Genomic DNA, 14,366 nt, shown 5'->3' on the forward strand with positions numbered 1-14,366 from the left:
CACAACGCGTGCTTGCCGATAACATCCGCCGCGTTGTGGACAACGCAGTTACCGTAGAGTTAGGCATTGAGAGTCCATATACTCTGTAGTGTGCTCTGACAGGGGCGTATGGGCTGTGTTAAACGAAGCAGCTGGAGGCGCGTACCTCCATAGATGACACGTGTCACTGGATACAAGCTCATCGGTACGGTTCTGCTTATCACCAATGGAAATGGAGCAACATGTGAACCAGTGGACGTTACAAAGGTCGACAACTGCTATTGAATTTCTTGACACTCTTCTTATGTCTTCCGTAGAATACTTATCTATAAAATATGATTACGAGCGCTTTAACTGCCATGCACTGAGATAGGTTGAACTACACAGGCTTGAGAAGCTAGTGAAGAACCCGGGTAAAAAAACTGCGTGACTTCTATCAACCTAACTTCTCCAATAGCCACATGTTTTTTTTAGCCCTGGTGCGCCAGATTCCAAGCTTATTAAAGGAGATGCTTTTGTACCGCACCCTTAACGCCGCTGACCTTGGATAAATTAGGTTATTGAGCGCTCAGAAGTGCTTGTATAGAATATGAATAGATCAACAACATTCTGCATTCCCAACTGATTTGTGAAGCATTTATTATCTATCATCTTCTGGCATATCACTTTCAGCGTAGGGTAATTGGCTAGACCAGCTGAATCATATGCGGTGAGTTAAATGATTCAATCTCCAATCACTGTAATTAGGACGTCGCATTTTAACGCGAAGCTGTTAGCCTCTAGTGCGTTGGGATTTATCATGACTTACCCAAAAAACGGCATCTGGAAAAGGAGTTTGTGTTGGAGATCCGCGTAACCGAATTATGGTTTCTCGTAACATCATCATCATCATCATCATCATCAGCCTGTATTTATGTCCACTGCACGACGAAGGGTTCTCCCTGCGATCTCCAATTACCACTGTTTTGCGCTAGCTGATTCCCACTTGCACCTGCAAATTTCCTAACTTCATCACCCCACCTACTTTTCTGCCGTCCTCGACTGTGCTTCCCTTCCCTTGGTATCCATTCTGTAACTCTAATGGTCCACCGGTTATCCATCCTACGCATTACATGGCCTGCCCAGCTGCATTTTTCCCGCTTAATGTCAACTAGAATATCGGCTATCCCCGTTTGTTCTCTGATCCACACCGCTCTCTTCCTGTCTCTTAACGTGAGGCCTAGAATATTTCGTTCCATCGCTCTTTTTGCGGTCCTCAACTTGTTCTCGAGCTTCCTTGTTAACATCCAAGTTTCTGCCCCATATGTTAGCAGCGGTAGAATGCAATGATTGTACACTTTTCTTTTCAACGACAGTGGTATTCTCCCAGTCAGGATTTGGTAATGCCTGCCGTATGAACTCCAGTCAAATTTTATTCTTCTATAAGTTTGTTTCTCGTGATCAGGGTCCTCTTTGAGTAATTGACCTAGATAAACGTACTCCTTTACAGACTCTAGAGGCTGGCTGGCGCTCCTGAATTCTTCTTCTCTTGCCAGGCTATTCAACAATTTTTTTTGTCTTCAACGCCACTCTTACACTTTCTCGGTTAAGGTACTTAATCATTTGCTGTAATTCGTCCCCATTGTTGCCGAATAGGACAATGTCATCTGGAAACCAATGGCTGCTGAGATATTCGCCGTTGATTCTCGCTCCTAAGCCTTCCTAGTCTAAAAGCTTGAATACTTCTATGCACGCAGTGAATAGCATTGGAGAAATCATGTCTCCTTGCCTGACCCATTTCTTGATAGGTATATTTATACTTTTCTTGTGGAGAACCAAGGTTGCTGTGCAATCCTTGTAGGTATTTGCCAATATATTCACATATGCCTCCTGTACTCCTTGAATACGCAATGGCTCTATGACTGCTGGTATCTCTACTGAATCAAATGCTTTTTCATAATCTATGAAAGCCACATAGAGAGGTTGATTATACACCGGAGATTTCTGTATTACCTGATTGATGACATGGAGATGATCCATCGTAGAATACCCCTTCTTGAAACCAGCCTGTTCTCTTGGTTGGCTGAAGTTAAGTATTGCCCTGATTCTATTGGAAATTATATTGGTGAAAAGTTTCTCGTATATTTCTCGATAACTCTATTTTGTGTCTGTGCGGATGCAAAATGCGCCGTCTGTCATTGCTGAACACGCAGCGCAAAGAAAGGCGAATGGACTACACGGCCGGCTAGCGTGGTGCGTATACAAAAAGTTGTCGCAGTTTCACCTGAAAGGCGAAGCATCAATTGCGATAGCAAATTTGTAGAGAGCTATACGGAGTAATGATAGTGGCTTTATCAGCTGTATAAACATGGACATGCAGCAGCACCGGCAACACGCAGAACTGTTGTCGACGCCGTCGGCGTTTTGCCCACGTTCGCACAAAATGCGTGCGGCGTTGGTGACTGTTGCCGGAGCCTCTGATATAAATAGGTACTTGGTGCCGCAGCTAAACGTCCCCTCCCTTCCCTCCCCCTTCCCCCCCCCCCCACGGCCTTTCGTGCGTGAGAAGAAGGCGCGTTTGCTCTACATATATGGTGATTGTAAAGGAGGAAAGAGACGCCTACTTCTGCAGCCCTTAAGGGAGCACGGCACAGAACGCGCGTTTGTTCTCCGCCGTGCGTTCACTCCCCGTGAAAGCGCGCGTCCCTCGCGCCCTTTCACTCGCACATACAGCGTTCGGCGGCGCGCGGCGACGATTTCATCTCCATTGACGTCATACGGAACCTCACGGCGACGGCGACGGCAACGGCGACGGCGACGCCGACGGCAGAAATCTGCTTTGGAGTGTCCATATAATTGCTATCGCAATAAAACGCATGGTCACCCGCTATCACTACCTTGTCTGGGCGCCCGGTTACACACGTAAAGCATGGCGGCACGGCGCTACACGGGCCGCCGTGGCAACGTCATACTAAAGCCACATAGGTATGCAGTGGGGGCCTGGTGGCGGGAAAAGAACGCACAAGGTGGGAACTGGAACAAGTAATCGATGAGCAGGCACTCGGCTCTTCTAGCCACGCATGCGCAGTGGACATCTATCTCGAACCCAGCGGCCAACCATATAGACGGCGCCACCTTGGTCCGCAGAGCCCCGGCGGAGCGTTCTAGACAAACCTGCCAACCACTGTACTCTCGTACCCTTTCATTGAAACAACTACGTCTATTATATATACACCATTCCACAATCCTTAGGGATCGTAGGGAGTTTGGGCATACCCAAACCCCCTACTTCTTCACAAAATGTACCCCGACATTCAGACAACAAATGCATGTGCACTATGAAATGACCTAGCGAGCTTACCTCACATGCTCTGGCGGTGTCCCGCGTTAAGCGGCGATGAAAGCAACACTTCTTCACGTTGGGGTGTGGTTCTACGCAGCCCCAACCTCGAAGAACAGTTATGGGTTGTCCAACGGGCCCGCGACGTGGCGAAAAGACTCGGCCTCTCTGTCCCGACGTGGGAGCGGCTCGCTGCGCGCTAGCGCGCGCCCTAAAGGACACTAATAAAGTTCTTCATCCATCCATTCATCCATTCCAAAGGCAGTGGAATTCGGTAAACTGCCCCCGATGCGTATTCAGAGCCATTTTGCATAAGCAGCATGCCGTTATTTGTGTATGGTTACAAATAAGTTAACCCACTTACATAGCGCGGAAAAGACAGTTTTTATCCGGTACCGCGATTGGCCACTGTATTCGCATTATGAGACTAACAGGAGAGATACGACAATGCATGATGCATCCTTCTTTCAGCAGTTGCTTGCACTCAATCTTTAGAACACATTCAGTAGTACCATAGAAATTACTAGCGGAGCGTATGCAGCTTTGATGAAGCACTAGACCTCGCGTCCTAACTTTCCCTAATATTATAAACATAATTTATGAAGTGTTGAGTGACAACGTACCGTCAGGATTGACCTTTTTGTAAACCTAACTGGACAGTATTCTACGGTAGTACATCCAACCGACATAATCATACTTAAGAAATGGCTGTAAATCAATCAGGTTTAATAGATACTTGGTTGGCAAATGTCAGATAGATAAATGCTTATTTCCTGCCTGTGTTGGCCTTCTATATATTGAAGTGCGTACCTATATAGTTTACACCTCCCTTCTTTTAACACGAAAGTGTTTTATGCCGGGGTCCACCAAGACTTCACTGACGTATTTCCGTCACGGAAATACGTCATAGAACATAATACAAAGAAAGAAACCAGAAGAAAAAGTTCCACAAACATGCAAAATTTGGAAATCGAACCCACGACCTCTCGGTCCGCGACGATAGATCGCCGAGCGTTTAACCCATTGCGCCACAAACGCATTTGCAGAGAGCTACACAGACGCGCCTTATATATCTAACACTCCTCCGTGTACACGCGCTCTTGCTCGGGGCGGTGCCGCCGCCTACGAGCAGAAAAGAGAAGTACTGCATTATGACACTAACGCGCACCGACAGTGAACGCTTCGGTGGTCTCAGCACTACGACGCCTCGATGCCAGCATTCGAAGGGACGCTGGCATCAAGAAGCACTACCAACGCCACCTAGGTGGCGTTCACCGTACTCAGCACAGCGGAGCGTGGCCTCCGCAATTAGCTCTGAAAATGTTTCTGAAGTTGATCGCGGAGGCTGCAATTACGACGCGCTGTACGCGCTGATTTGACTCGGTGACGATTCAGTTACGTGCTTTGTCTTGCGCGTTGTATTAGTGTGTCAGTTATGTGCTTCGTCTTTCGCGTTGTGCTAGCGTGTGCAGCGTAGTGCAGCTTCCATATCGACGTTGGTAGTCGTGATGGAGGAGACGTGCCACCAGGCGTCAGCGTGGGTACATCAACGCCTAAGGGCGCTTTAGCCACAAAACACCAATAGACATTATATATCAATGTGCAATAAACATTACACTACTTCTGTGAAGACACGTTTCACTTTCGTGTTCTATACCGATTCCTATATAAGAGGGATCAACCACATTTTTTTTCGTGTTCTTGCGCGCAGCCTCCCTGCACTTACCCTCTTGCAGGCTCCATGCGCAGCCATGAATGAACAAACGGAGACAAAACAGCCGGCTGACATAATCCTACAAACGGTGCTGTAATGCCATTGTAAGCCATCAAAAAAGCCTAAAATACGAATGAAATTAACAGACCGAATTTTAAAATTGAGATATTGACAATGATGTTTATCGAGGCACCTCCTCAATTTTTACCTTTGACACTTAACAAGCTTGTACACGAGCTAAACATCGCCAAGCCAGTTCATACGTGAAACTTCCCTGCCTAAATTTTTTTCTGGCGGATCAACTCCGGACAGGCCTTATACAAGTATATATGGTGTACCTACTAACGTTAGCCCAGCCGTTGAAAGAAAGAACTGTAATAGAAATCATTCTGGAGAACAAAACTTTAAGGTCCACGTTGTTCGGTCGTCAGACCTCTGACAACAGAACACCGAACTTTATAGGGCTTTATAGGGGCGAAGCACCTTAGGGCCGAGCCTTGCCCCCCCCTCGTCGTCGCCCGTCGTCCGTAGCTCTGGTTTGCATGGAGTCCGCTAGGGGCGCTGCGGTACACAAGGGCGTTCGTTCCCGACGCGCGCTCTCTTTCTCTCTTCAGCCATGGATGATAACGGTCGCTTCTGGTAACGGCGCGCCCGCTATGGATGAAAAGGCGAGAGTGGCGGCTCAACTGCAAACGGAGTCGAGGGCTCGCAAGGCTGTTGAAGAACGGCGACGCCGGCATAAGGACCCAGAGCTGAGGGCTCGCAAGGCTGCAGCAGTACGGCAACGCCGGCAAGCGGACCCGGAGCTGAGGGATCGCGAAGCTCGCGCTTGAACCGAGCGTCGGCGCTACCAACCTCAGTTAGAGAACGCTTCCGGCGTTTTGCCGCCGCTTCACGCGCTCTCGCCACCTCTGAGTTCGCTCGCGGGCGTCGCCGTGCTTCTTCACTGATCACAAGGCAGTCTTAATGAAGGGAAAACGAAGTTCGCACCGCAATACCATATACGACCAATAAAACAACATTGTATATACTGTACACATGTGTTGTCACTCATTTCCATGTTCGAGTGGGCTATGTACTCTCGTACATTGCCCACTCCCAGTCAACCCAGGTGAACTCACGGTATTCACAGTTACCCGAGTGATCCCCCGGTGCGTCGCCCTCTCATCATAAGTCACTTCGTGGATATACGAGGTTTTTTTTTTTTAGAACAGCGTCTTGCACAGCGCTTTTTCAACTATTTTGTCCGTGGAACGATTTGGATGACGTTAGCCGGGACATACTGTGTATCATAGTCACATAGCATCACTATATATATATATATATATATATATATATATATATATATATATATGCGTGTAATATCAGTATTTCATGAAATTTGACTTTTCGAAGATAACACGTGGGTTGTGAGCGACGCTGTATTGAGAGCTTCGGACTAATTTTCAACATCGGGAAACTTCCAAACAATGTAGGGTACAACTACGTCTTCACTTTCAGTACCCACTCGAATGCGACTAGTATAACCGGAAAGTGAATCCATGGCGTCGTGCAGTGCAGCAGAACGATAAAGTCTTTGAGATACCGCTGCCTAGTGGACACAATGAAAGTGTCCGGAAATATCGGACGCCTGAAATTGAACAGCTTTCTTTGGCACCTTCTCGCGTTTTCAGGGCGTCTTTCACTGCCGATCCAAAGGCGCGTGCTCAAGTTGCTGGGGCAACCGTCGCCCGACCCCAATTCTTTTCTATTTGTAAGGGGTCCGGAAACACTTGTGGAATTACGAAAACAAATATATATATATATATATATATTGCCACCAGCAGTAGTGGGTACAGTGCTAAGAGGCAGGCACGGACAAGAAGAAAGAAGTGCGCGTGCTTCTTTCTTCTTGTCCGTGCCTGCCTCTTAGCACTGTACCCACTACTGCTGGTGGCAATATATATATATATATATATATATATATATATATATATAGAAGCCAACAAACTATGACACCAAGGACAACATGGGGGAAATTACTTGTGCTTACTAATTGAAATAAACAAATGATAAATTAATGGAACATAAAATGAGTGAAAAAAACAACTGGCCGCAGGTGGGGAAGGAACCCACGTCTTCGCATTACGTGTTCGATGCCCTCACCATTGAGCTACCGCTGCGCCGTTCTCCCATCCACTTTCTGGGGTATTTATGTCGTACAACTAACCTTGGGCGTGTTAGCCAGCGCCACCACTCACAAGCCTAGGCGGCGGATGTGTAACATCCTTGCTGCCGCAGGCGTCACGAGTACGTGATCTTTTTGGGTCAAGGCAACTGGTCAATAAACCAACATAGGCTACCTGATATATATATATATAAAGTTGCAAAAGTTGGAAAACATCATGTGGACAATGCTGGTCTACCACCACAGTTGGGCTTAGCTGAGTCTGCTGCGCGTGACCTCTGAAATTCCATACCAGTGAAGTACTCGTACTGCGTAGTCTATCCAAGCCTCCTTGAGTCTATCACGCCTGCCATGGTGTTCCGCGATGAGCCCTTTAGCGTCTGAGCAAATCAACTTTTACGCCCGGCGTTACCCCCTTGGCTTCTCCACTGTGCTATCTTCCAGCGCGCTAGCTGAGAAGCAAATCGAAAGAAAGCCGCGTATCCGTGCGATAATTCCAGCTATACTTCAAGGATTAAAAACAAAAACAAAATTTCAGCACAACAGACGTGAGACGACATACTTTAATAGTGAGGCCATTGTGTGATTAGTTAAAAAGTGTTCCACGGCGCCTTTAAGACGCACGCACTGTAGTATGATTGCATATGCTACAATAATGATTGCCTATGCTTGATGACGCACGTTGCCGGGAGTGGCTGCGCGAGCGAGAGCGCCCCCAGGATGTGGGGCGGCCGCACGCCACCTGTGGCTCCTCTTCAGCCACCTGTGCCTTCGTACGCTCCTCTCGAGCGTCCTCCCAACCTCTTGCACGTTCCACGTATGCGATTTAGTATCGCTGTTTGCACACCTTGTCAGCCGTTTTATCCAAGCCACCGCACAACTTGCATTTTGGCTCACACACATGTAATGCACTTGGCTTACGCAAACCGCTGCCCCCCCCCCCCCCCCCCCTCATTCCCTAGTTCCAGGCGCCTGGCAGACGTCCGCTCGATGACAAATCCTACCACAAGTGTAGCATACATCAACTTGTGTGCGATATCGAAAACAGCGCACCAAGGTAGGTCCGTATCTCACAAAGTTCGGCCCACGACGTCCGTCGAAGACGAGGATAATTAATCCAGAATTCTTGATTCTCTTGACGGCGAGCGCGAGCGGGTTGCTGTCGTTCAACATGTTTCTCTCAAGGGATGCAGGCCTTTCGGCAATGTCTACATTTCTAATAACCCCCTTGCACGTATCCCTAGGAGCAGTGTCATAGGCGGTAACTTCATAGGCCTTACCAGCCGCGGTAATAGATTTGATGTGCACATACAATTCTACGTTTTCTCTAAGCGGGGTGCTGGCCACCGAAATGTTTTAAATACCGTTTCGACAAATTACACCATCCATCGCTTGCTCAAGACTTAGTCCTGCCGCCTCCGTGATTGCTTTGCCCACTGAAGTGGGACCAATGTTGTCCAAGTTCTAGCCGCCTCTGGGGCGCAGCACAAGTTTGATATGCTCCTGCGGCTTGGGAGACGTGCGCATAGCCTTTACTACCCGATTCATAATGATTGAAAACGGGCAATGTGCGCTCACCTGCCCCGCGACAGCGTGGCCGCCTTGTTGAGATGCCGGGTTAGAAGGGGAGAACCGCCCAGCCTTTTTCGCTCTCCTGCCTTAAAAAAAAGAAAAAAAAACTTTGTGACGTTCATCTCAACTGGCAACGACGTTTCCGGTTTTGTTTCTTTGGTGAAATGCACCGGTCACGGTTTAACTGTAGTATTCAGGGCAATGTGCTTTGTTCTTTGCGGTGCGAATGTTCTTGTTTTCTTTTGTTGTTTTCTTGTAGACTAAGTATGTACAGTGGTAGATGCACTAACGAGTGCTGTGACTTTACGTCATCAAGTTGCCGATAGACCACGCTCATAGTATGCGTTTAGCATAGCAATGCAGGCAGTCGGTGAGTTTGTTGATGCTTTCTTCATTCGTTGCAGGTTCTTCTGTCTTTGTGTCTTTTTAGTTTTTTACATTTCTTAGTCGCTCGAGTTTACTTTTAAGGCGAAAGCCTTAGGTGGCTATGTTGGCGGTGACCATGGGGTGACTTTTCCGTGACCTTTCCGACGAAAATTAGGAGACGCCGCAAAGAGTAAAAACACGTCTAAAATGCTCGGATTGGCGTCCCATTTCTCAGGGAGGTTTCTGTAAACAAAGTAAATAAATGGCTTTGAAAAGAAAATTTCGTAACTTTCGGTATGGGTGGGAATCGAACCCGGGCCTCCACTGTGCGAGACTAACTCGACTCTCTGAAGCCAGGGCTGCTTTTTTTTATTTTCTTTATTACATGGGAGCAGAATCATCAGCCAAGCAAGAAAAACCAAAGCGCTACAGAACTTTAAGGTGCCTGGCAACACATTCAAAAGTCAGCCAACCATGTGCAAGCGTCCAATAAAGGCATCCAGTCCAGCGCTGTTTCTTGTGCAGCGTATACACTACGAACGTAAGCAGCAGATTCCCGAAAAAATGACCGAGTCGTTCACGGTGGTTAAGCGTGCCTGTCACATATTCCACTGTGCCGAAGACTATGTACGCCAAGTACCATGAACATGTCATATGGTGGATTACAGTGATCCTTAAAAGGTAGGAAAGGAATTGTGTATGGTGTGATATGCAAATTTTTTTCAAGTGTTCCTTGGGGAATGACCCAGAAGAACACCACATCCCTACAATCGACAAATCTCTGATCAATCGATCCAGCATGTGGATACAAACGGAAATTTGTCAACCACGGTACGAAACAGCGCTTTTTTCTAACCAGGTTTTGACAGGAAGGGCTGCCGAATGTAACTTAAAGAATGAAGGAGTGATCCCAGGTGGAATGATCATTTAGCTTGTGGGAACAGAAGACTCGGAACAAGTAACCATTTATTCAGTCGGGGCAACTACGCTGACTGTTGCGGCCATGATGTCGAGCTTCTTGTTCTGCGGACGCCAAGCGCACTGTCCACTACATGGCTGCCCACCTAGCGATGAAGGCATTGCCGTCGAGCGGTTTATCTGCTTCAGATGGTGTTGCCAGCGTCCATGTGAGCTGGCTTCAAACGGTCTATAGATATCGTCTCTTCGCGTCCGTTAACAAGGAGAGTGAAGTACTTAGGATCGCGCTTCAGGACTTTAAAAGGACCGTCGTAAGGTGCTTGTAGTGGAGTGCGAGTGGCATCATGGCGGATAAAGACATGGCTAGTATGAAGTAATGCAGGGCTTATATACACGGTCTTGCAATCCTGACGAAGCGGTGGTGGTACGACAGTAGCCATAGTGGTTCGCAGGCGGTCGGCGTAAGAGTGTAGCTCAGCTGATGTCGGTTCCGAGGCAAAGAACTCGCCGGGTACGCGAAGTGTCGTGCCGAAAACCAGCTCTGCGGATGAACACTGTGTGTCTTCTTTCACCGCGGTGCGAAGACCTAGTAGAAATAGAGGCGGGCGCTCTGTCCATGGAACTGTTGAGTCCTGCGCACGCAGTGATGCCTTCAGTTGACGGTGGAAGCGTTCCACCATGCCGTTGGAACTGGGGTGGTAAGCCGTAGTTCGTATGTGTGTTACGCCTAGAAGGCGGGAGAGAGCCCGAAAGAGGGACGATTCCAATTGTCTTCCTCGGTCTGTCGTTATGGTGTGTGGGACGCCATAACGAGCGATCCAGGTGTGCACAAGAGCCTGTGCAACAGATTCTGCAGCGATGTTGCTTAGCGGCGTTGCTTCCGGCCAGCGGGTAAATCTGTCGATACAAGTGAGTATGTAACGTTGGTTCGCGGACGGTGGTAGCGGACCCACAATGTCGACCTGAACATGGCCAAAACGAACGTCTGGTGGTGGAAAATGACCCGGCACGCTCATGGTGTGTCTGTTGACCTTGGCACGCTGGCATTGGATACACGACCGCGCCCAGCAACGGACATCAGCATTCATACGGGGCCAAAGGTAGCGGGAGGTGACAAGACGTTGCGTAGCTCGCACTCCTGGGTGCGATAAGGAGTGTAGAGCGTCGAAGACCTGTCGTCGGAATTCTTGTGGGACTTACGGTCGTGGCCGACTTGTAGACACGTCGCAAATGACGGTATAGTCGCAGCCAGGTAGCAAGACCTCTTCGAAGCGCAGGGAGTTCGCAGTTCGGAGTGTCGGAAGTTCGGGGTCATTGCGCTGAGCAGTAGCTAGGCGCATGAAGTCGATGCCGGAACGAGCGACTTGAGTTGCGTTGATGTGAATCCGTGACAGGGCGTCAGCAACGGGATTGTTGCACCACTGATATGGCGAATGTCGGTAGTGAACTCGGCAATATAGGCAAGCTGGCGAATTTCACGTGGCGTGTGTGAGGAGCTGTTGGAAGTAATAGCATAAATCAGTGGCTTGTGGTCGGTGAGAATAAAGAACCGGCGACCTTCGAGGTTATGACGGAAGTGGCGGACTGCGAGGTAGATTGCCAGGAGTTCGCGGCCGAAAGTGCTGTAGCGAGTTTCTTGCACTGTCAGCTTCCTCGAGAAGAAATGTATGGGTTGCCAAGCATTGTCAACCAGCTGTTGAAGAACGGCGCCAACAGCTATGTCGGAGGCGTCCACCATAACGGAAATTGGCGCATCTGGCTTCGGGTGTGCTAGAAGAGTGGTTGGAAGCGAGAGCATTTTTGGCAGTGGCAAAAGCACTTTCGGCAGAACCCATCCATAGTAGAGGCGTGTTTGCTTGGGGCTTTTTTGAGAGCAGACTGTGCAGCGGCTGCAAGATGGATGCACAACGAGGAATGAAACGGCGGTAGTAATTGACGAGGCCCAGAAATTGCCGCAATTTCTTTGTGGTCGACGGTTGCGGGTAATCTTTAATGACTTGAACGCAGTAGTGAGACGGGCTGGATGCCACGTTGATCAATTCGATGCCCGAGGAAATCGAGGGAATCGACGCCAAACTCGCTCTTCGAGACGTTGATAACGAGGCCGTATTGACGGAGACGTTCGAAGACCTTACGCAGGTCCGATTCATGTTCCGCAGCAGATCGGCTGAAAACGAGAATGTCGTCTAAATAGACGAAACAACAAGTCAGCCCACGTAGCACTTGGTCAACGAACCGCTGAAATGTTTGAGCAGCATTTCTGAGACCGAAGGGCATGCGAGGTATTCAAACATGCCGAATGGTGTGATGATTGCTGTTTTAGGAATGTCGGAAGGCTCCACAGGAATCTGATGGTAAGCTTTAACTAGATCCACTTTGCTGAATATGCAGCAACCGTGAAGAGAAGCGGTAAAGTCGTGAATGTGAGGAATAGGATACCGGTCGGGAATCGTCACTTTGTTTAATGCGCGGTAATCTCCGCATGGCCTCCAATCACCTGTCTTCTTTGGAAACATGTGTAAAGCGGGCGCCCAAGGGCTAGCAGAAGGCCGAACGAAACCCAACTCGAGCATATGATCGAATTCCTGTTTTGCAATTTTTAGGCGGTCAGGTGCTAAGCAGCGTGGTCGGGCATATACTGGTAGTCCTTTCGTGACAATGTGGTGCGTGACCTTGTGCAGGATTGGGCGATCAGGCGAGGGGGGTTGAAATAACTCTGGAAATTCTTGTAGGATGGTGGACCAGGGTGTCACTACCTGGGTGTGTGCTTGTAGGAGACGCAAGAAGGGCGGTGCAGTTGTGGTGATGCCTTGTACCGACAGTTGTGATGCCTTGTACCGATATTATTTTATGGTATTATATATATATAGGATAATTAGTACAAGAAGAAGTAGGTTTTCCGTCCTTGCCTACATGACACGAAAAATTACAATAAGGTTAAATAGCTCCAGAGAAAACACGGGCTTCATCTTTCTGGAGGGTCACCTTATCTTTAAATTCACCTAATTAAAGGAAATCACTGCGAATTCTTTCTTCTCTCTCCTTTGATGTTCTACTAACAAGTGCACACTGAAAACACGGGCGCTATAAAAATGTAAAAGTAATTCAATAAGCCATAACGGCAGCAAAATGTACGTAAGCCGTTCGACCGGTCAGAAAACCATCAATGCAGTGACACTTTGAGAAAATTTTTTAACCGTTTCTTAGCAGAAATTATTAACAATGATGATCTGCTGAAATACACACCCTCCTTTTTCTTCCGCGTTACACTTATAACCATAAATTATTCCTTATTGACTATTATATTAAATTATCAATTGTAAGATTTGTAAAAAAGACGTTGTCTCTCACAATGATGATTGTGAAAAGCCCTGAATTTTGTATCTGTCCGCTGCATTATTGAAACAAATTACGATGGAGCCTGTTGCCCCGCTGAATGGCACCTACTCGAGGTCATCGTCTAAATGAAAACGTCTGCTCAACCAAGTACGCCCAGCAAAAGAAGTGCCGAAGTCTCTATGAAAAATTGTGCCTTTTGCAGGAAATATACGTGACAAACAACGTAGTTGTGCAACACCCTAATGCATTCCTTTTTGGCTCTATTTCCATAGTGAAAAGCGAGGGGATCGAATCGGAGCCTTTCCCACTGGAAACTTCCTCTAGAAGGCAGACTTGCATCATCATCCCAGAGCAGTTAGTTTACAAACAATAGGTTTAAATTCATCCGCCCAATGCCAGGAAAGGTAACGTTAACCGCAATCGCGTCTACGACGCATACTTAAGCTAAATCTCTATAAAAATAGCCGGATATCGTCTTCAGCTCTGGTCTCTTTTGAGCGTGTGTCTATCTGCGTGTCTTGCGTAGCGGGGGTTGAGGTGGTTCGTGATAACGTACAATATTTGAAGACACGCCTCAGGAGATACAAAACTAAGGGTAGATGCCCTTTTCGGCGCTCTTTTTTCAGCAGAAACGCAGAAGTCGCCACACCACAAAATGAAGGAATGCGATCTTTCAAATTTCAGTATAATGCAGAAGACACATTACGGGATTTTTATTACGCCATGGATGGCCCTGAGCGCATATGTAAGGAAGAAATCATATGAATTTACTGCACGCTGTGGGATCTGCCTAGAAATGTATGGCAGCAGCGGAACGTATATTTTCTGGTTGGATTCGCTTGTGTAATAAAGAATATCCAGCTTTATTTTGTTGTTTCCGACAAATGCGTGTTTGGAAAAATAGTTCATATCGCTCCGCTTGGTTTGTAAAAGGCAGATTTTGTAAATTATATTTCCGCGTTCGGAGTACAGTCCATGAGGGGTGTCGTGTT

This window comes from Dermacentor silvarum, chromosome 8 (assembly GCF_013339745.2).
Source record: "Dermacentor silvarum isolate Dsil-2018 chromosome 8, BIME_Dsil_1.4, whole genome shotgun sequence".
Taxonomy (NCBI): domain Eukaryota; kingdom Metazoa; phylum Arthropoda; class Arachnida; order Ixodida; family Ixodidae; genus Dermacentor; species Dermacentor silvarum.